The sequence below is a fragment of the Rhinopithecus roxellana genome, chromosome 8 (assembly GCF_007565055.1).
Source record: "Rhinopithecus roxellana isolate Shanxi Qingling chromosome 8, ASM756505v1, whole genome shotgun sequence".
Lineage (NCBI taxonomy): Eukaryota > Metazoa > Chordata > Mammalia > Primates > Cercopithecidae > Rhinopithecus > Rhinopithecus roxellana.
In genome coordinates, this window is record NC_044556.1 from 92,230,763 (window position 1) to 92,251,163 (window position 20,401).

Consider the following 20,401-nt stretch of genomic DNA (forward strand, 5'->3'; position numbering starts at 1 on the left):
TAAAAATGCTTCCTGTTCATAAACTGGCTTCCCCTCTTCACCTAGAACACTCTGCAGTTCCCAGCTCTCATAGCCCACCCTCTCCCCACCATCCTGCAAGTCGAGAAGCCCTAAAGCTTGAGCTTCATTCCCTTCATCTCTGCCTCTGCCTTCACTTGTTCTCTAATAGCCCAGAGAACAAGGCTCTGCACATGGTGTGCTCGGGCAGGGTAGGGCCAGAGAGCAATGGGCACCCCCAGGCCAGTCTGTCTCACAGTGAGGTCCATCCAATCACCTGAATCAGAATCCCCTGGATGGTTTATCTGACATGTAGACTCTGAGAATTACAGAATCTGACGCTGGGGTAGGACCTCAGCACCTGCATTGGTCCACACTCTCCAGGTGATTCCAAGGATCACTGTTCTAGTGCCTTACTCTCTGCCTAGTTGGGTCACTGGTGAGACAACAGTCCTCATCGACTCCCCAGGCCCCACCCCACATCTCCCAAGGAGGCTGAGCAGAGGCTGCATACAACACACAGCAGTGGAGGGTCCACTGAGGGACCCTCAGTGACCCATGCTACATCCCAGGCTTCCCTTCTCTGATTCGGCTCATCTGCCAGGCGCCAGTAGAAGCCATCCCCTCCTCACAGCCCCCACCACACAAACAGCATGCCCACCAGTTCCATGTCCTGACCCCTGTAAGAGAGAGCCACCTGGAATTGAGTTAAGGATCATTTCTAGCAGCATGTAATCCCTGCATCCTTCTCCCAAGACACTCTGATGTCACAGAGTCCCAGGCTTCCTGGCGGGAAATTATGCATGGCCAAGCCCAGAAATTAAATTTGGAGGGTGAAAGGTCAATAACAGGGCCATTAAATCCTCTGGGTAATGACCTAAGAGCTTCCAAAGGACTGTGAATTTGGGCAGATTTTCCCAGGAAAGTATGAGACTCAGAATGGCAGCAATAGGAGCAGGGTTGGGAGAAAAATGTCGACCATGTACCATGCGCCAGCTACCGTGCTCATGCCAACCATATAGTCCCCGTTACATCTCACAGCAACCTATAAGTATGAATCTATTCCATTATTGCTATCCTCATCCTAAAGAAGTGCTAGGGAGACTTGGCTTGGTGTTTGAACTCTGCCATTTGAGGACCCTGGGTTCTCATCTTAGCTCTATTACATACTGGTTAGGTAAACACTGGACCTTGTTTTTCTCCTATCACTAGAGTCCTGGTATTGGTCAAATTTTTGGTGAGATGATGCATAAATGTGCTAGCACCTTGTCTTGCATGTAGTAGGTGCTCAATAAATGTTAACTGCTATTACTTGAATTAATATCGTTACCCAGGAAAGAATCAGAGCTAGAGAAGGTCAATACTCTTCCTGAAGCAAGACAGAGTAAATGGACAAGTAGAGTGTTCCAAATCCAAATCTTTCCAGCTCTAAAAGCTACACTCTTTCTCCAATCTCATTGGGTTCTAAGATGTTTGGAGTCAGCTCAAGAGAAGGCTTCCCTGTTTTCTTCCCACAGCTGATGAAATTCCCTTATGCCTCACCTAGTATATCTCACAGGCTTTGCCACTCAGGGTCAACCACTTAGCGAATGTTACTTGCATTTATTCCATTTATTATTTCAATAATCAGTTATTGGACATCTACTATAAAAGACTGGTCTTATCTTATTAAGGTATAAGACAGTCGTAGGCTTCAGAAGCTTACCCTCTAGTTAGGAGATAAGACATATGAGTATGCATAGTTATTAGGAAGCTGGGGTGCTGGCATGAGTGCTCTCTGTGGTCATGCAGTTGGTAAAGGACTGCTAAAATGTCCTCCTTTTCACCATCAGCCTGTCTACATTGACATTGGCCCTTAGACTGGAAAGGTGGCTCCAGTGACTTGACAAGGGACTCAAGTGCTCAGGTTAAAAGCTTGGAGTCAAGTTTTGACCCCTTTCAATCAGTCAGTCTCACAGTTCTGCCAGGTCCTCTTTACCAAGGCCATGCATTTATTCTATTCTCACTGCTCCCCTCCTCCTAGATTCCTGCAACAGCTACCTCAATAGTCTCCCATCTTCCTGCCTCTTTCATCCCAAATTACTTGAGCACAGGGCCACAGCTAAACTGCTGAGCCTGGCAATTCAGACCCTTCATCAGCTGCTCCCACCCTGTATACTCAATGTGGCATTGTCACACTGTGAAAATGAGGTCTCACATTCTGCCTACAGATTTTGGGCTACTGCCTTAAATTCTCTGGGCCTCCATTCCCCGGTCTGTTGAATGGGGATATTAGTCAGCTCAGAGTCTAAGATGAGAGAGATGAGAAAAGGCTGGTATCTAATAGTAGCTCTATAATTTTCCTCCCTTGCCCCCTACTCTCCAGATAACCCATTCTACTCTGCTTGTCTCCACTTTCCTGCTTTTGCTTGTCCCATATTCTCTTCCAGTTCAAATCCTATCCCTCCAACTAGGCTCAGCTGGAGACTCAGCTCCTCCGTTAAACCTTTTGTGAATAACGCCAGTACATTAAGGTGGTTTCTTTTTGTATTTCTATGGCACTTCCATTGCCTTGAAATGTTAAAATTGGTTTCATATAGTTCCAACCTGTCACTCTGAGCTCCTTGAGGCCATTATGCTCCGTAGCAGGGATGGAGAGTGGGAACATGGGGACGGTTTAGTGGGAACTTAATATGTGCTCATTTAATATATGAAGGTGAGAATCCCCTCTGTGCATACAGAACTCACAGACCTTCAAGCCAACTTCAAGCCACCAGGTGTGGCAGTCACCACTGGCTGTACTCTTGGAAAAGACAGGGCCAGAAGTTCAAGCACTGGATGATGGCAGGCAGCCCAGGGAAGCCACTCCTCACAGGACTCCATACCTTGGGCTCCACCTCATCCACTCTTCTGTTGTTGGTTCTGCAGGCTCTGGTTCAGACCCATCAATAGGGTGTGGCCTGCCATGGAGCTGAGTTTGTGATGTCTGTTCTGAGTCGTCCAGGCTGAAGGCTCCACCAAGGCATGGGCGTTGGGCATTGGGCCTTTGTCCCAGCAGGAGCTCCACTGTCCTAAGCCCCCACTAGTGGCAGTCACCCAGCTTTCCTAAGCCACCAGGCAGCAGCCAGCAGCCTAGCACTCACCTCGGGTACCTTCTTGCTTTCTTTCCCCAGTCTTCATGATGTCTAGCTGGCCGAGTGAGGCACCCTGAAGCCAAACCCCTGACTGGGCCTGCTGGTTCCTGACTGAAATTGACCTCCTTCATTGAGAGCTAGGATGGAATCTTCCAGAATGCTAGAGCTGCCCGGCTCAGGATGCAATGCTGGAAAAGCATGACAACTAAAGGGGTCTTCCACTTCATTCTTTAGGGTGAGAGGTGCCTGGGCCCAGTGACACAATTCTCACCCACCCCACTACACTCCTTAGTCCTCTGTTAACTTCGGGAGGGTAGCACTATGCAAAGCAAAAACGTGATCTTAGGTGAATGCTGTGACTGAGCTGCACCTGTCCTCACAAAGCTGCTGAATTCCCCATTTGTCCTCCTGGCCTTTGCAAGAGGGTCCGAGGCAGTATGAGAGAAGCCAACCCTTCTCTTCCCGGACCCAAGGGCTGTGCCCTTTCTCTCAGCCAAGCCTTGTGTCTCTAGGCACAAGGACAGCTCAAGCTTTAGCGTCTGGCCCCACCCAACTCCTTCCTCCCGGGCGTGTGTGCGTTAGGTAGAGGGGGCCTCTGGCCACTCAGGAGTTAAAATGGCAGCGGGACTGGAGGGGGTTGGCGTGGCATGCAGACTGGGAGGAGGGGACCGGAGTGGGCTGGGGAGGTTGGGAGAGCGGCGGAGAAGCGAGTGAGGAGGGCGAGCGCAAAGCCGGGAGGAGGGGCGCGCGTGGAGGGGGTGCCGGGCGCCGCGAGGGCCTGTTCCGGGCACCTGCAAACGCGCGGCGCTCTTAAGGAGAGCCCGGCTCTCGCCCGCCAGCCTCTGTCCACGACGCGCCCAGGGCGCGGAGAGGGGGTGGGGACGGATTGGAATTCTGCCATCGCCCTCACCGGCTGGGCCCCGGAGCCGCTCCCAGGATAACTCCACGTTGGGGAGGGCGCCCGCCGAGCCTCCCGGGCCTGTGCAGACGGCGCGCGCGGCGGGAGGTCGCGGACCAGCGTCCCCAGCCCGACCCCGGGCGGAAGGCGAGCGGAGCGCGGCGGCGCGGGCGGCGGACTGCGGACGGCGCCCACCGGGTGAGTGTGGGGCTTCGGGGCTGACCTGGGCAGCGCCGCCGCGGCCAGGGAGTCGTGGACACCGAGGTCGCTGGCATGGCCAAGGGGGACGCGGCGGGAGCAGCCGGAGCAGCCGCCTCAGGGCTCCCTGCTCCTGCCCCGGCACCGCAGCTCCGCCTGACCTGGGTGGGGGCCGGGGGAGGGCCGGCCGCTGCCTTCCGCCGAGACGCCTGCAGGGGAGCCGGCGACTTGGGAGAGGGAGGCGGCCGAGGGGGAGAGGGACGGAGGGCTGGAGAATGCCCGGAAGCGGCCAGGAAGGGGGCACCTTGGCCTTCGCCCTGAGAGACCAGAACCTCCCCCAAACTGTTGCTGGGTAGAGCGGGGCCCTTGGAGATGTCGAGGAGCCGAGAGGTGGCAGCGAGGTTAGGGAGGGCGTGACACGGGCGGACTGGCAGGCTGGAAGCGCTCCAGAGCCTGAGGACTTTCTCCACCTTGGAGCTCAGGAGTCTGTGCGGAGGGACAAGGTGGCCTTGGGTCTGCCTGAAGTATCTGGAACCAGGAGCTAGACTCCTCCCGGGCCGGCCGGCTGGGGTCCGACCGCAGCCTGGGATGGGACATTTGGGGTGGGGGATGGGCCGGCCTGGGGCTCAGCCTGGGGACTCGGGCAGGGGGAAGCGGAAACGGAAGGGTGGTTCTGAGCCCACCACAGCACCAAGGAGACAGGATGGGCTGGCCAGCCACAGGTGGGCCGTCTGTCCTGCTGGCAAAGGGTGGCGCAGGCTCTGGCTGCCCAACCGGCGAGGAGCCGCGGGGTGAGGGGGAACTGAGCTCCATCTGGGGCCGAGTGGAGAAGCTAAAGAGGTGCAGGAGACCCGGACCCTGGGGAGGGGCCCTGGGGGTAGTACTGTGCTCCCTACCCTTCCTCCCCCACCCAAACGAACAGGAAGGAAAATGTCAGCTGGGCTTTGTGCTCTGTTCCTCAGGCTGCCGCAGCTCCCATCTGTTGGAGCCAACGCAGCTTCTAATTGGGCGACTGGCAGGGTTGGAGGGGGTGGGCTGGGCACAGCGCTTCAGTTGCCAGAGATGTACTGACAGGCCCTCTGCTTGAGAACCCCAGGACCTAGGGTGGTGGGGAGAACAGCCTCCCTAGGTCAGGGCAGTAGAGGTGGCTTCCTGCCAGCTTGGTCACTATCAAAGGAGAAGATCTAGGTCTCCCTATGCACCCAGGCCCATAGCAGGCTCCATGCCCCCCTTTCCTGCCAGTCTAGGATGGGCTCTGGCCCAGCATTTTGTCCCTGAATAAGAAGGCCAGGAGCTCCTCCCATTGCCCACTGCTTCTTAAAGCTTCCTCCAAAAAAGAGCACTGGGCATGGAGAGTGGGGATGGGCTCTGTTCTAGGCACTGGAGTTCCCTTGCCTTTGGGCCCTGTTGCTACCAGAAAAAGTCACATGTGGGTGGCCTGACCCACTTTCCTGGCCGGGTGCTGTTGTGGTGAAACGATGGAAACAGAAGGGCAGAGCTAGGGGTCTGAGCCTCCTAGGCCTTCTTCCTTCCCCTGGGCTGACTCAGACTTCTCCTTCTTGCGGAGGGCTCTCTCTAGACCTGGGATGGAACCTCATTATTTGCAAAGGATGGAACGAAAGGCCTCAGTGCCTGGGAGATTGAGATCTGCCCAGGGTCTGGCACCTAGGAACACCCCCAAATCCACACCCTCTCCCTAATGCAGTCTCCTCCCAGGGAGACACCGAGTGGCAGTAAGAACTCAGAGATCTGCTGATTCCACCCAGGCTAGTACAGCAGGTTCCCTCTCTAATTCAACACAGTTCTTCCCCACTCCAAATCCTCTTTCCTGTGCCTCCCCTCTTCCTCCTCCCCCTCATCCTCTCCTTCCCTCTTCACTTTCCTCTTCTAACACTCTTGACTTCCCTTTTCCCCCTCACACTGCTCTTCCTCTTCTCTTACCCTCCTCATTCTTCCCCAGATATCTCCGTTTCTTCCCAGTTTCTGTCTCCACCATTGCCCCGCTTCTCCTGTAAACTGCAGCTTAAACCGTAAGCCAGGCGTGCACACACTCCCGCTCATCCTGCTGGTGGGAGCACACGCACTGTTGGCTTTGCTGCATCCCTTTTGCAGAGGAGCCTGGGCTGGTGGGCCTGGCAGCTGCATTTGCCTGGCCCTGGTGTCCCTTGCACCCTGTCATTTACTCACCTGCCCCTCCTACTCCCCACACCTTATGTTGTTTATTTGAAAGGAAAAGGAAACTCCATTGCTTTTTTGAAAATTTTACACATTCAACAACTATTTCTTGAGTGCCTACTGTGTGCCTTGCATGATTTTAGAAGCTGAAGATACAGCGGTAAACAAACCTCTATATCTCAGGCAGACTACACTTGTATCTGGACTTGCCGGCTGATTAGCTCTGTTCCTGCCAGGCTCGTTCAAAGATCCACAGCTTGAGGGGGCAGAGGTGAGGAACATGAACAATGCTAGTGAATTATCACACTGAGTGACCTCTAAAGTGCCAGGTACCGCTTAAGTCATCGTGTCCTTAAGATACTTTTCTGACCCGAAAGGATGGACCAGGTCACATCTCACCATTTATCTGGCAGCTCAGGGCTGAGTAGAAGGCTGGTGCTTCAGACAGAGAAGGGGGAAGGAATCAAATTTATTATTAAATACCTACTATGCACCAGTCTATGTGAGGAACATTACAAAAGTTATTCTGCTCAGTCCTGCTGACAACCTTCTGATGTCTGCATTACCATCCCCTGTTTTTTTTTTTTTTTTTTTTTTTTTTTTTTTTTTTTTTTTTGAGACGGAGTCTTGCTCTGCCACCCAGGCTGGAGTGCAGTGGCCGGCTCTCAGCTCACTGCAAGCTCCGCCTCCCGGGTTCACGCCATTCTCCTGTCTCAGCCTCCCGAGTAGCTGGGACTACAGGCGCCCGCCTCGTCGCCCGGCTAGTTTTTTGTATTTTTTAGTAGAGACGGGGTTTCATCGTATTAGCCAGGATGGTCTTGATCTCCTGACCTCATGATCCGCCCGTCTCGGCCTCCCAAAGTGCTGGGATTACAGGCTTGAGCCACCGCGCCCGGCCGCCATCCCCTGTTTTCTAGCCAAGGAAATTGAGGCCTGGAGAAGAGAAACCACTTGCTCCAGGTCATATAGATCTCCATTTTGAAATCACTTATATCTGCAGTTCATTTGGCCCTATGATATCTGTGACATCTGGTAACTTGTACACTTATACTAACGCTTACATTGTAACCTGCCTTTTCATAGGGCCTTATCTCCCAGTTAGACTATTAATATGCATAAGGATTTGCTGAACGGTTGTGTGAATAAGCTTTCTTAAGTGATCAAGGAAGGCTTCCTAGAGGAACTGGGACCCTGAATGAGGGAGGAGACAGGGAGGGCAATGACGTTTGCCCTGTGTAGGATACTGTGTGATCCTACACAGGTATGTGACAAGTTGTAGGCAGGCAGTCCCTCAGCCCACACCCCACCTGCATTCAGGTAGAATTGATTCAGGGTCAGGATATAGAAGCTTGGTCTACGGCCCGTCTAATGAATAAGTGTCACTTGTGTTCTTAATCTGTATGGCTTGGACTCTTTATAAAAGCTCCAAGACAAAGGATGGGGACTGGAAGCTTTCAAGCCCACAAGGACTCCAGGGAAGGGCAAGGACAATGGTTGGAGGCTGGAATGGGGCAGGAATGGGGAGAGTGACCAAGGAGCAGGAGAGAAGGAAGACAAAGGCAGAAGATAAACTGAGAAACAAAAAACACTTTTGACAAAAATGAAGTAGCTAAAAAAGACAACAAAACAAAACAGAAGACAAGAGATATGCAAAAAAGACAGACAGCAGCATGTGATTAGATTGCTGAGAGAGGACGAGTCAGAAAGATGCCTTTATCTATTACTTTCCGGTGCGGGGCCTGGGTCTCCCTGGCCTACAGCTCAGAGGCTGAAATTTCACCAAGTTAGCCTCAATCAGGCATTTGCTTATTCAGTCAACCCATCTTTTCTAAGTACCTACTGTGTGCTTGGCTCTGTGCTAGGTGCAGGGGACAAAGAGACAGATTAGATGTCCCTGCCTTCAAGGAGTTCACCGTAAGAGTAGAGATTCTAGAGACACACTGCTGGAGTTCAAATCCAGGCTTCACCACTTCTAGCTGGGTGACATTGAGCAAGTCATGTAACCTCTCTTTGTCTCAGTTTCCTCATCTATAAATGGGATAATAAAAGTACCTACTTCATAAAGTTGTCATGAGGACTACATGAGGTGTTACATGTAATGAGCTTAGAACAGTATGTGGTATATATAGTAAGTGCCATGTAAGTAATATTATTATTGTTATTATTATTAGATGGAGGAGTCAGTCCCATAGACAATAATTAAACAAGTGTTAGACTATAGGGATAAGTAGATAAAAAGGTGACTCTCAGCCAGGCGTGGCGGTTCACTCCTGTAATCCTAGGGAGGCTGAGGCAGGTGGATCACTTGAGGTCAAGAGTTCAAGACCAGCCTGGGCAAAATGGTGAAACCCCATCTCTGCTAAAAATACAAAGATTAGCCGGGCGTGGTGGTGCACGCCTGTAATCCCAGCTACTTGGGAGGCTGAGGTAGGAGAATCACTTGAACCCAGGTGGCAGAGGTTGCAGTGAGCCGAGATCACACCACTGCACTCCATCCTGGGCAACAGAGCAAGACTCTGTCTTAAAAAAAAAAAAAAAAAAAGTGACTCTCTGTTTGCTGTTTGCAGATTAGGAAAGGGTTGCCAAAGGATGTGATATTTGGGCCAAGGCTTGAAAAAGGAATCAACCAGGCAGAGATGGTGGGTCTGGGGACACTGGTGATGAGGGTATTTGGGGCACAGGCATTGTGTATGAAAAGATACCAGGGTATGTATGTGTTGATTGCTCTTTGTGGATGTCACCATCACCACTGACACGTCCCCCTCAGCCTCTTTGTCTCCAGTGCTGGGAGCTGGGCTTCCAGTGGGGCTGGCTGGTCGCCCAGAACATCCCCACATGTTTTGGTGCAGGGGACCTGGTGCATCCCTGCTGGGGTTTAGTCTCATGACCTTGGTCTCCTGCACATTCTAAACCCTCATCAAGCAGACTCTGCTCCAAACCCAGGGCTGCTAGGCCTTGCACTCTGCCTTCTGGCACTTCCTCGGGACCTGGGAGACGCCTTGGTCTGAGGGGGCTGCCTTTTAGGAGGTGAGTTTAACCAGGTTTGGTTTGGAATTCAGTTTTTTTCTGTGTGTTTCTTCCACCCACACCTTCCCTGCTGCTCAGCATTTGATAGACCCGAAGTGAGATCCAAGATAAAGCGCAGGCAGAAGGTTCCTGGGGCAATAACTGTTTCTCAGCTTCTACCTCTCACAGGGTAAGAACACTAATTATGATACCTAGCATTTATTGAGCATTTACTATGTGCCAGGCACTGTGCCAACTGCTTTACCTGCCTTATCCCATTAAGTTTTCAAAAATACCCCTATTAGATAGATAGTTAACTCTCGTTATCCCTAACCTTAAAAGCCAAGAAACAGACTCAGACTTGTTCAAGGACGTATAGCTAGGAAAGATCCAAGAGAGGGAGTTAGCCCTTCTCTCTGACTTTAGGACTCCTCCTGCTTCTTCACCATCCCCGAATCTGGTGTTCCTTGGGCCTGGAGGGTCCTCTGGGTCATCCAGCCCATTCTCCTCCTTCCCTCCCTCCAGGAAGAAGTTCCCTAAGCCAGCCCTGTCCAAGCCAGTGGCTGCCTTTCTCCTCTTTGGGATCTTCAGAGAGGGTCTCTATGACCTTTTTTTTCCTGCTGCTCCTGCAGGGTGTGATATTTAAGATCCAACATTGTTTTCTTCTGTCTCAGCTAAGTGCCTCTGGGCTACATGGAGCCACTAGCCTCAGAGAAGCTGGACCTTAAGAGTCAGTGCGCATGGACACATGGTGGGAACCAATGCAAGGGTGGCTCGCTGGGAGACGTGAGAATGGGGCCCAGACCCCAGATAAGGTGGAGAGAGATGGGGAAGGCTTGTGATTTGTGCTGTCGGTGGGATATCTCTAACAAGGCAGACTCGTGTTTCAGGAAAAACAGGTACAATTGTCTCTATTTACAAACATCTCACAAGGCAGGTTCTTCAGGGAAAAACATACGGAAGAAGGGGGCAGGGCACTGATTATTAGGCAACAAGCCTGGGTTCCCCAGGAAGAATGGGTCTGTCCTATCTCATCTTTTCAGAGGGAAGGAAAAAGGAGGAAGTGAAAAGAAAAGCAGCAAAAGTTACTTCCCTCTCTACAATGTTCTCAAAATAAGCATTCAAATGTGGTTGGTGAAAGTGTCTGTCTTTGGCCTGGGAGGGCAAAGGTGGTGATGCCCAGAAGGGGGAATGACCACAGAGGGGCAGCTGATGGGAAGCAAGACATTTAAAAGCTGTGTAGGAGGAAAGAGCAAAGAGAGAATCTGACACTTCACCCTGCCTGGCTGTCACCACTCCTCTTCCCCTGCCTTCTGCTGGGGCTCAGACAGCTTCAGGCCTCAAGCTTGAGAAAGTGCCTGCCCAGAATTGGGCCCAGGGGTTGAATGGTGGAATCTACATTGCGAGGGGACCTGCAGAATCATCCTGTCCGCTGCCCATCTCTGAGTGCCACCATGCCTCAGCCATCTCAGACATGGAGTGGGGCTGGAGTCTCTTCGTTCAGCAAGTATTTGTGAAGCATGTAGCCAGGCACTTAGGGCAGATAGCAGTGAACAACCAGACAGACCTCTGCCCTTCAGGAGCTTTTAGTTTATTGTCTGGGGATGCAGTAAAATAAACTTATAAAGGAAATGGCATATTGGAGGCTGGTAAATGCTAAAGAGAAAAAACAGGGAAGGGAAATGGGAGGGTCAGTTGGGAGAGGGGGAGTTTGTTATCTTGTGCAGGGTGGCTGCAGAGACCTCACTGAGAAGGTGACATCTGAGGAGAGATGAGAGGGGGCACCGCAGTTGGGGCAAGCTGGGCAGAGGGGACAGCAGGTGCAAGGGCAGGGAGGCAGGGCCATGCCTGGAGAGTGGGAGGCGGCGTGGAGGATGGCACGGCTGGAATGTGGTGAGCACAGAGTTGCAGGAGATAAAGTCAGAGGGTCAGAAGGGGGCTAGCTCTGGGAAAGTTCTGGAGCTGGTGAGGAGGGGAATTTTTCCTCGGAGTAAGATGGGCTCTTGCAGGGTTGGGGCCTGGAGCGGCATGATTTGACTTTTTAACAACCCTGATCGTCAGCCATCCATTCCAGCGTTTCCCTCAGCAGCTAGTCAGTAAGTGCTGCCTGGTTGCCCTCTGCAGCCATTGGAGCTGTTTCAGCCAATCAGTACATCCCCACCAAGGATTCTCTGAGCACTGTCCTAGGCAGTGTGGGGTGTGAGGTTGGGAAGGAAATAAAAAAGCACAGGACACAGTCTTTACTGGTAAGGAAACCTCCTGATCAGCTGGGGAGGCAGAACTTATACTCACACGAAATAATGAGGGAATAATACCAGACAGTATTTAAAACCGAGTGCTAAATTGTGTGATTTAGACTATAAATGTTATCAGAACTGTGAGCTCTGTGTGGGAGTTATATAGGGAACGCTTCCTCAGGGTGGCGCGGCTGATTTAGGCTTGGAAAATGGAGTAGGTTCGACTCTGCAGTGGGAAGGATTCTTGCACAGAGAACTTGGAGCTGGCAGGGTGAGAGGAGAGAAGGGTGGCGCCGCTGGAGGGGAGGGCACTGAGTGGGAGTAAGGCAGCCCACGTGGCAGCTTGCAAGGGCAGGGTCTTCTGTCTCTGAGCAGTCCCTGCTTCCCACCTGGGTTTCCGATGCCCCCTGTACTCTCTCCAGAGACATGGAAAGCCACCCTTTCCAGAAGGAAATCCATTATCTAGTGTCCTTGCCCTCTCCTGCCCAAGACCAGATGATCTCTGATCTTGGAAGTCCTCTGGCTTCAGGGAGTCCCATTTCCAGCTCCGGCCATTGTCCCAGGTCTGCACGCTGGAAATCTCGGCCTCTTAGCTCACTGGTGTCTGGAGCCATGTTCTCTGGAATTCCCTTAGGCTCCATGTATCTACCCAGGCTCCAGCAGCTTCTCTTCTCCCTTCCTCTCACTGCCTGGATGGGCCCCTGTTGGGTAGGTTACTCCTGTGACATTCCTGGTCGTTCCAGATATCGTGAACTGGAAATAAAATTGCACCAAAATGAGCAACCTTCCTCCCCCATGAGGGGTGAGTATGTCCTCTCCCTGGATCTTGGGGGTGTGAGCTCACCTCTGAAGTATAGAGAGAGATCGCCAGAGTGGAGCAGACTAGGATCCATTGGTAGTGCCCTCACCCACCCAAGACACGGTGGGGGGAGATGCGCTCCTCCCTGCCTCCAGCCCCCAGGCAAAATGCAGGAGCCAAGAGACCCATAGGCAAAGCGGTCCACTACTAGACAGACTTCTCCCCTCCTCTAGGTCCTCGGAGCCTGAGAAAGGGGGGCACAACCGCGGTACCCCAGCACAACTCCCTGGAAGACGCAGAGGCTGAGCCTGAGGCTTTTGTCCTTATGGCTACAATCCAGAGGAAGTGGAATCAGTTGGCGTTGGGTCAGAATTCACGGTCCCTAGCCACCTTCCCTTGGGCATCTTACTTAACCTCTCTGAGCCTCAGTTTCCTCATCTATAAATCTGAGTTAATAACATCCACTTCCTAGGGTTATCAATAATAATAAGAGCTAACATTATTGAGTGCTTATGAAGTGCCTGAAACTTCACTGCATTTGTCTCATCCACGTAACGCTGTGAAGTAGGTATTATTTTCCCCCATTTTGCAGTGGAGGACACTAAAGCCTGGAGGCCATGCACAGCCAGCAAGTGGCAGAGCCAGAATTCAGCCCCCAAATCTTTCTGACTCCGGAGCCCTGATTCTCAACTACCACATTAAATGAGCTAATCTGTGTAAAGTACCTGCTACAAAGTAGAAGCTCAATAAACGTTAGTTCCTTTTCTCAATTTCCCCAGGGCCACTCCTCTAGAGAACAGCGTCCCCTACCTCATCACATTTCTTTTCCGGGATCCCCTGGGACATATGGTAGACGTGGGAATGGGAATGAGCTGCCAGTTTATACTGAGGGAAGAAAATAAGGCTGAGAGAGGTGAGTAATTTGCATACAATCATAAAACTGCGGGGCTGTGATTACTGCCCAGGGCGCCTTGTCCATAAGAGTTATTGATTCCTACTGGGTCCCAAGCAGTTGGCAGAGGGTGTCTTGTGGAGATGAGAACAGAGGTTATGCTGTATGGAAGAATGAGAGGCCACCATCTCCCCCAGGGGCAAGAAAGAGCCTGTCTCACCTGCAGAGGTGAGAGCTGAGCATTATGGACCTGGAAAGTTGCTAGCAGAAACAGTACCTAAGCTCAGAAAGGTCTAAGACCCTATGCTTTCTGAGCTTAGCTGCTGTTTCTAGAATTTGTTCTAAACAATCTGGGACCATTCATGAATCTTGGAAGAGGACAGCGTTGAAGGTCAAAGTGTAGAAAGACAAGATGCTATCTCACCTTTATGACTGTTAGATTGGCATGCCTTTTGCAACAGGTAAAGTGTGCATGGGTGGGTACACACACACACACACACACACAGAGACACACACACACACACTGCTGCATGTAACCTCGCATGGAAATAAAAATGAGCAGACAACTGCAGGGTCATCTGAATTTTGGGGTATATAGGGAATGGAGGTGAGGAAGCTGAGACAGGGCCAATCCCCTAAAACAGTCCTCATTCTTTACTCCCCAGAGACCTCTTTGCTGGTGGGCATAGAGACCCATCTCTGCACAGCCCACAAAATAGCCTAAGCCTGCCAACATTCACCTCTGATGGGCAGACCCAGAGCTCCTCTGCGTATCCCCCATGGAGAAAAGGAGAAGAGCCTAGGTCATAGTGCTTCAGAACTGATGGCAACAGGAAGCCCTCTGGTTCTGTGGCTTTCAAACATTTATAGAAGTTAATCCATTTTTCAATGTATGGTAGGCAGAATAATGGGCCCCCTAAGATGTCCATGTACTAATCCCTAGAACCTGTGAATATGTTATGTTCCATGACAAGGGAGAAAGAAGATTGCTGATATCTGACTTAAGAATAAATTATCCTGGATTATCTGGGTGGGTCCAGTGTAATCACATGGGTCCTTTAAAGGTGGAAGAGGGAGGCAGAAGTCAGCATCCGGGTAATGCCATGTGTGAAAGGCTGGACCTGCCAGTGCTAGTGTTGAAGATGGAAGGGGCCATGGGCCAGGGCCTGTGGGCAGCCTGTAGATTCCTGTCTAAGAAGCTGGGATAGTCCAGGAAACAGAGTCTCCCCTCCAGCCTCCAGAAAGAAACACAACCCTACCGACACCTAGCTTGAAGCCAGGGAGACCCATTTTGGACTTCTGGCCTCCAGAACTGTAAGAGAATATGTCTGTGTTGTTTTTAGCCACTAAGTTTGCGGTCCTTTGCTCACAGCAGCATCAGGAAACTAAATACAAAGCAAAAGCCAAGTGGTGGATCAGAACTCAGTTGGCCTCCTTCTGACCTCCCAGCCACCCTGGAGGGATTGCTTCATAACTTGGTGGCTCCAAGGAACATGGTTTGAAATACACTGTGTCTGAAATGCAACCTGCTTATTCTCCAGACAATGAAATCGAGGCCCAGAAAGGAGTGGTTTTGTATGTGGTCACGCTGAGTTAGTGGATGAGCTGGGACTGCAACCCACGGTCCACTCCTGTTTTGTCAGAAATCCCAGATGCTTACATGAATTCTCTCATGAACTCATCTGTTACAACAATTGTATGTGTATATTTTTACATGTTCAACAAACGTGTGCGTATAAAGGCCCAAGCACTGTGCTAAGAACTGGGCAGAGGCGACGTGAGCACCGGCGCAGGAAGATGAGCAGCTCTGAGTTCCAGTCCTGACCTCAGCCCCTCCCTGCGCCTCAGCTTTCTCCAAACATCCGCAGCCAGCCCAGATTGCTCAGATCTGTCTGTGTTCTTTGTCCTGGAACTGGTCCCCAGGTGGGCTTTCTCACAGCCACCTGCTCTGGGTAGAGACACAGCTCTGGGAAGGGAGAGGACCCAGCCCACTGGCCCCGGCTGCACCTGCCCTTGTGAAGCCTATGCAGCATTTATCACCCATAACAAGCTGCAGGTGGGCAGGACCCAGGGCCGTGGGAAGGAAGGGAGAGGAAAAGCAGGCAGAGGCAGAGCCTTGCCTAAAATCAGCGCCCCAGTAGTGCATATACCCTCTGCCAGGCATTTTGACCTTCCCAGCTCTCCCTGAAGCACACCTGAGCCACCGGCCGGCCCCCAGGGCTGCCAGCTCCCTGGTGTTGGTCTCCATGGCAACCCCACATTTGCCGTTCTGGTTTCTAATGACTTATTGGCATGTGTGGTGATTTGCAGAGCTTGGCAGGAAGAGCTAGGAGAGTAGTGAGGAGGGGAGGGGAGGGGAGGGGAGGGGAGGGGAGGGGAGGCAGTGAAGGGGACTTGGCAGTTGGCGGGCCGGGGGTCGGGTTTTGGATGGGGATAGAGGCACACTTATCCTGCCCCACCCTTCCTAGTCCCTGCTGAGTAACATCCAAAGTAAGGGAGCTGCTTCAGGTCTAGGGCCTCCCCTCCCTGAGGAGTATTGGCTCTCTGCAGGCCCCTGAGAGGGAGACAGATGGACAGACAGATGTGGTGCACAGCTGCTCACCTGTCAGGCAGATTCTGGCAGGCATGGGGGGTGACAGGCATGTTCAAACGTGGCAGGTCAGACCACTCATGTTTTCCACCACTCTCCTGGGCCCTGAGAACAAAGGGGTACCTGGGCCTAGGAGTCGCTTGGTCCTGTGGGGAGAGAGGTGGGAGTGGAGTATCCAAGGACAGATCCTTGCTGCTTCTAGGCCTCTCACACACTCAGACAACCAAGCAGGGCAGCCCTAAATGAAATGCCAGATCATGTGGGTAGTAGGGGAAAGCAGGGAGGGGGAGAACCAGCCTAGCAATCACAGGGGCCTAGAGGAGCAGGGGCCAGTCCCCTCTCCACTTTTCTTTGGCAAAGCTTAGCCAACCTCAAAACGATTTCCCCTGGGCAAGGCAGTGGGAAGCCTCAGATTTGCTGTGTGGCTGCAGTCTTCCTACATACTACTTTGCTGCCTCTGTCTCTTTAGGTCACTCTTGATGCTGCGATCTGTTGTGCATTTGTGGGAGGCAGCCTGATGTGCTGAAAAGAGCACCCTCTTGAAAGTTGGATCCATCTAGGTTAGAATCCTGTGACTTCTGCTTCCCAGCTCTATGACCTTGGACATGTCTGAGTCTCTCTTTGAGTCTCATTTCACTTATCTATAAAATGGGTTTAACACACCCAGTTCACAGTGTTGTGAAAATGAAACCAGCTCATGCTTATAAAATGCTTGGCACACAGCAGGTACCAATAAATATTAAAGAATTTTAAAAGTCATCTTTTAATTATCTACCCAAATAAACAGGAATAATGTGATGGATAATTTAAATAATTCTGATAGACTTGGTAGGGTATTTTTTAAATATTTGAGAATAGTCTTCATTTAGTTCAGTAAATGTTTATTGAACATCTGTGTGCAAAGTACAGGGCCAAGTGGGTGTTTCCCGGTGTTTTATGATTAGGGTGAATTTAAGTTGCTGGTGCATTCTCTAAGCATGTATGATCTGACAGAGGGAGAGGGAGGGCCCTTAGGAAGGCTAGTAGCAGAGAGGGGGTGGCCCTCGGTCAACCATGTAGGTGGATCTTACATGGACTTCTGAGAAGTGGCTGGCCCTAAGAGAAAGATCTGCATTGTGAAGGCTCTGTCTGGGTGTGTGCAGTGAGATACACTGCCCAGTTTCTCAGAAATGGTGAGTCTGTTTTTAGAGCTGGATGAAGTGGATGATTGATGGAACCAGTGGGTGGTCACTCCTTCACTTTCACAAGCTGCTGCTGAGGCTTGAGGGGGCCAGTGACCACCCAACTATCAGCTGGAAGAGGAGCAAGGTGCACCTGCTCTCACCTGGGCATCTGAGCAGATCACAGCTCCCTCAACTAGTGCTGGGAGGGAGGGAAGGAGAGCAAGAGGGAGCTAAGAAACTTGGCTTCTATCTCTGCCAGCAGATGGACTTCTGCCTGCAGCAGGAGTCTGTCTGTTCTTCTATCAGCCTCCCTGCAGCCTCCTCCAAGACGGCGCGACAGAGACGTGCAAACAGAACGTCAGAGATAGCTGGGGCCTTGGAGAGCGTCTTTCCCACTGCTTTCTCGCCGTCCTCATTCACGTTATAGCATACAAACACAGTGATAATGGCTCAGGGACCCCAACTGACCCAAGGGCTAAGGGGTCATGATCTCAGCACACCTGTACCCATTTGTTGCTCCCTAACACCACTTGGAAAGCTCTACCTTAGCCGGTTCTCCCAATGTATTTTTATCTATGAGAAACTTAAGCATTGGGAAGGGGGAAGGATTTGAGATCACAGAGCATATTAGTGCCCTTGGGGCTAGAGAGAAAGCTCCTAACTTCTGGCTTTGTGCTATATCTACTACCTCAAGACTCCTTCTTCCACTGTTTTTCCTGATCTTTCACCCTGGAGGGCCTACTTCATGTGCAAGAGAATGTAATGTCTCTGAGACACCATTATACTCCAAACCTCGCAAAATAAGGCAACATCCTCCCCACTTACCTTTATTCTCACTAGCCACCCTCTTCATTCAGGAAAGCCTCTGGCATGTGCCCATAGACCTTCTCCCTTTCCAAGTCTGTGTCTGTCCATAATCCTGGGTGAGATTAGTGATGACGCGGACAGCTTCTTCTAACCCAGACCCTCAGGGGCTCACCTATCTCAGCCACTCACTTGCAAGTTCATACTCTGTATCTTGCCATCCCCTGAAAATTACCTAGTAGAGTACCCAACTTTCTGGCCACCATCTTCTACACCTTTTGGTCTCCCAGCTTGCTTGTCCAAGGACTCTCACACCACCACTTTTTTTTTTTAGTCAGTCAAATTTAGCAGTGGGAGGGTTGTATGACACCCCCTCTTTAACCTCCTTGGGACCTTTGCTCCATTGGCACCTCTGCTTTTTTTCTTTTTACCATCCATTACCTTCCTCTGCCTTCCCTTCTCTGAGTCCAGGTAGAGTCCATGGTCCATTATTTTTAAGAATCCTCCTGCCAATATCGTGAACTCTCTTGAGCCTCTGTCTTTTTATTGTCCCAGTTTGACCAAGTCCCAGTTCTGGATTAATTGCTCTCTCTGCTTCTTGCTACCTGCATTCAGGAATGTGGACCTGCTGGGACACACACATACACACACACACACACACACACACACACGAAACAGATTGCTACTTCTACAAACTCACCATCACCAACCCAACTTGCTCTTCAAAAGTGCCTGGTGTTCCCTACCACGTTCCTGTGGTTCTCTCTCCCCTCACTCTCCACAATGACTATTTCACACCTTCCTTCCTGAACCTCCGCCTCCACTCTCATGCTTAGCTGAGGACCTCACCTCCCACTTCACAGAGAGAGAGAAGTCACCAGGCAAAACTCCCCAACTTGTCCCCACCAAACCCACAAACTACCTGCCTCTGGGCCAGTCCTCTCCTCCTTCCCTCCTGTGTCTGCAGAGGCCGCAGCATGGCCATCACAGGCCAGTTCTTCCACCACCCATGTTCTAGATCCTCTCCTCTGCCTTCTCAGAAACAGCCTTCTCACCATGCTCAAGTTTCTCATGCCTTCAACAAGCAAAACAACAACAAAAACCTTCCTGAAGCCCGACTCCAGTTGCTGCCACCACACTGTCTCTCTTCTCTGTACAAGCCAAATGTCTGAAAGGGTTGGCTGCAGCAGCATTCTCCATCTCTGCGCCACCCACTCCTTCCCCAGCCCTGCTTCAGTCTGGCTTCCTCCCCCGTCACTCTGCTGAAGCAGCTCTCCAGATTGCTAAAGCCAGGGAACATTTTTTACTTCTCAGAAGCATTTTCCACTCTATTTTTTTTTTTTTTTTTGACACTTTCTTTTCCCTTGGCTTCTCTGACCCCACATTCTTGGCTTCTCTGGTACTCCTGAGTCGTCTTTGCTGACTCATCCTTCCCGTCTTGATCTTTAAATGTTGGTGTTCCTTATGGTCTGGCTCAAGGTGTTCTCTTCTGATTGGATACTCTGTCCCTGGGCCATCTCAGCCACACGAATGGCTTCCGTTGTCATCCACATGCAGATGACACCCAGCTTCCTAGTCGGTGTCTTTTCTTCTGAGCCCCATATCCTTATATTCACCTGCCTAGTTGACTCAGTTGGATGTCTCAAGAAACCTCAGACTTAACATACTGAAAGCCAGAGTCGTGATTCTCCTGCTACATCTCCCACTGCCTTCTCACCCGCTGCCTGATCCTCCTCCAGTGCTGCCTGTTTTGTGAATGGCATAACCTCAAACCTCAGTTCTGCACGCCATCAACTGGGAGTCACTGTTATCTCTTCCATTTTCTCCACCGCTTACATCCAGCCCATCACCAGGCTCTGTCTACCTCCTAAAAAGCACCTGGGTCCATCCACTCCACTCCTCCCCATCTCCACAGCCTCCACACTAGTTCAGACTGACTTTGCCTCTTCTCCAGGCTGTGGAATCATCTTCTCATTGGTATGGTTGTTTCCACTCTTGAATCTCCAATTGTCAGAGAAGCCAAGGGAAAAGAAAGTGTCAAAAAAAAAAAAAAAAATAGAGTGGAAATGCTTCTGAGAACTAAAAAATGTTCCCTGGCTTTAGTAATTGGGTCTCTGAATTGCTGCTGGAATGACCTTTTAAGGACACAAATCTGACCTAGTCACATTCTGTTGTACTCTCAAAACTCTTGAGTGATTCCCGCTCTCTTTAGGATGACCAGTGGGATGGTCCCTTGTGGTATCTGACCCGTGCCTGCACTGCGGCATCCCCACTCCCCTCCCTCATGCTTTGCACTCTGCACCCTGGCCTTTTTCAGCTCTTTGACTGCTGAGCTCCTTTTGGCCTCATGGCCTTCGCATGTGCTGTTTCCTGGCCCTTAATCACTCTTCCCATCCCTTACTTCTGCTCCCTAAATACTAGTTATCCTGCAGATCTCAGCTCAAGTAGCCCTTCCTTAGAAAAGCATCCCTGTGCCTTCAGAATTTTACCAGGCCCCAGTTAAACACAATGTCCTGTAGGCTTTCTTCA

The 20,401-nt window shown here is 51.2% G+C and overlaps 1 protein-coding gene across 1 annotated transcript in view; it reads left to right on the plus strand.

The window, feature by feature from the left end:
* The first annotated feature begins 3,786 nt into the window (after positions 1–3,786).
* Positions 3,787–20,401, plus strand: part of LRRN2 (leucine rich repeat neuronal 2) — a 69,159-nt gene continuing 52,544 nt past the window's right edge. Inside the window, exon 1 of the mRNA XM_010369787.2 lies at positions 3,787–4,206. The gene's annotated coding sequence lies outside the window, so the exon portion shown is untranslated. The remainder of the gene's footprint in view (positions 4,207–20,401) is intronic.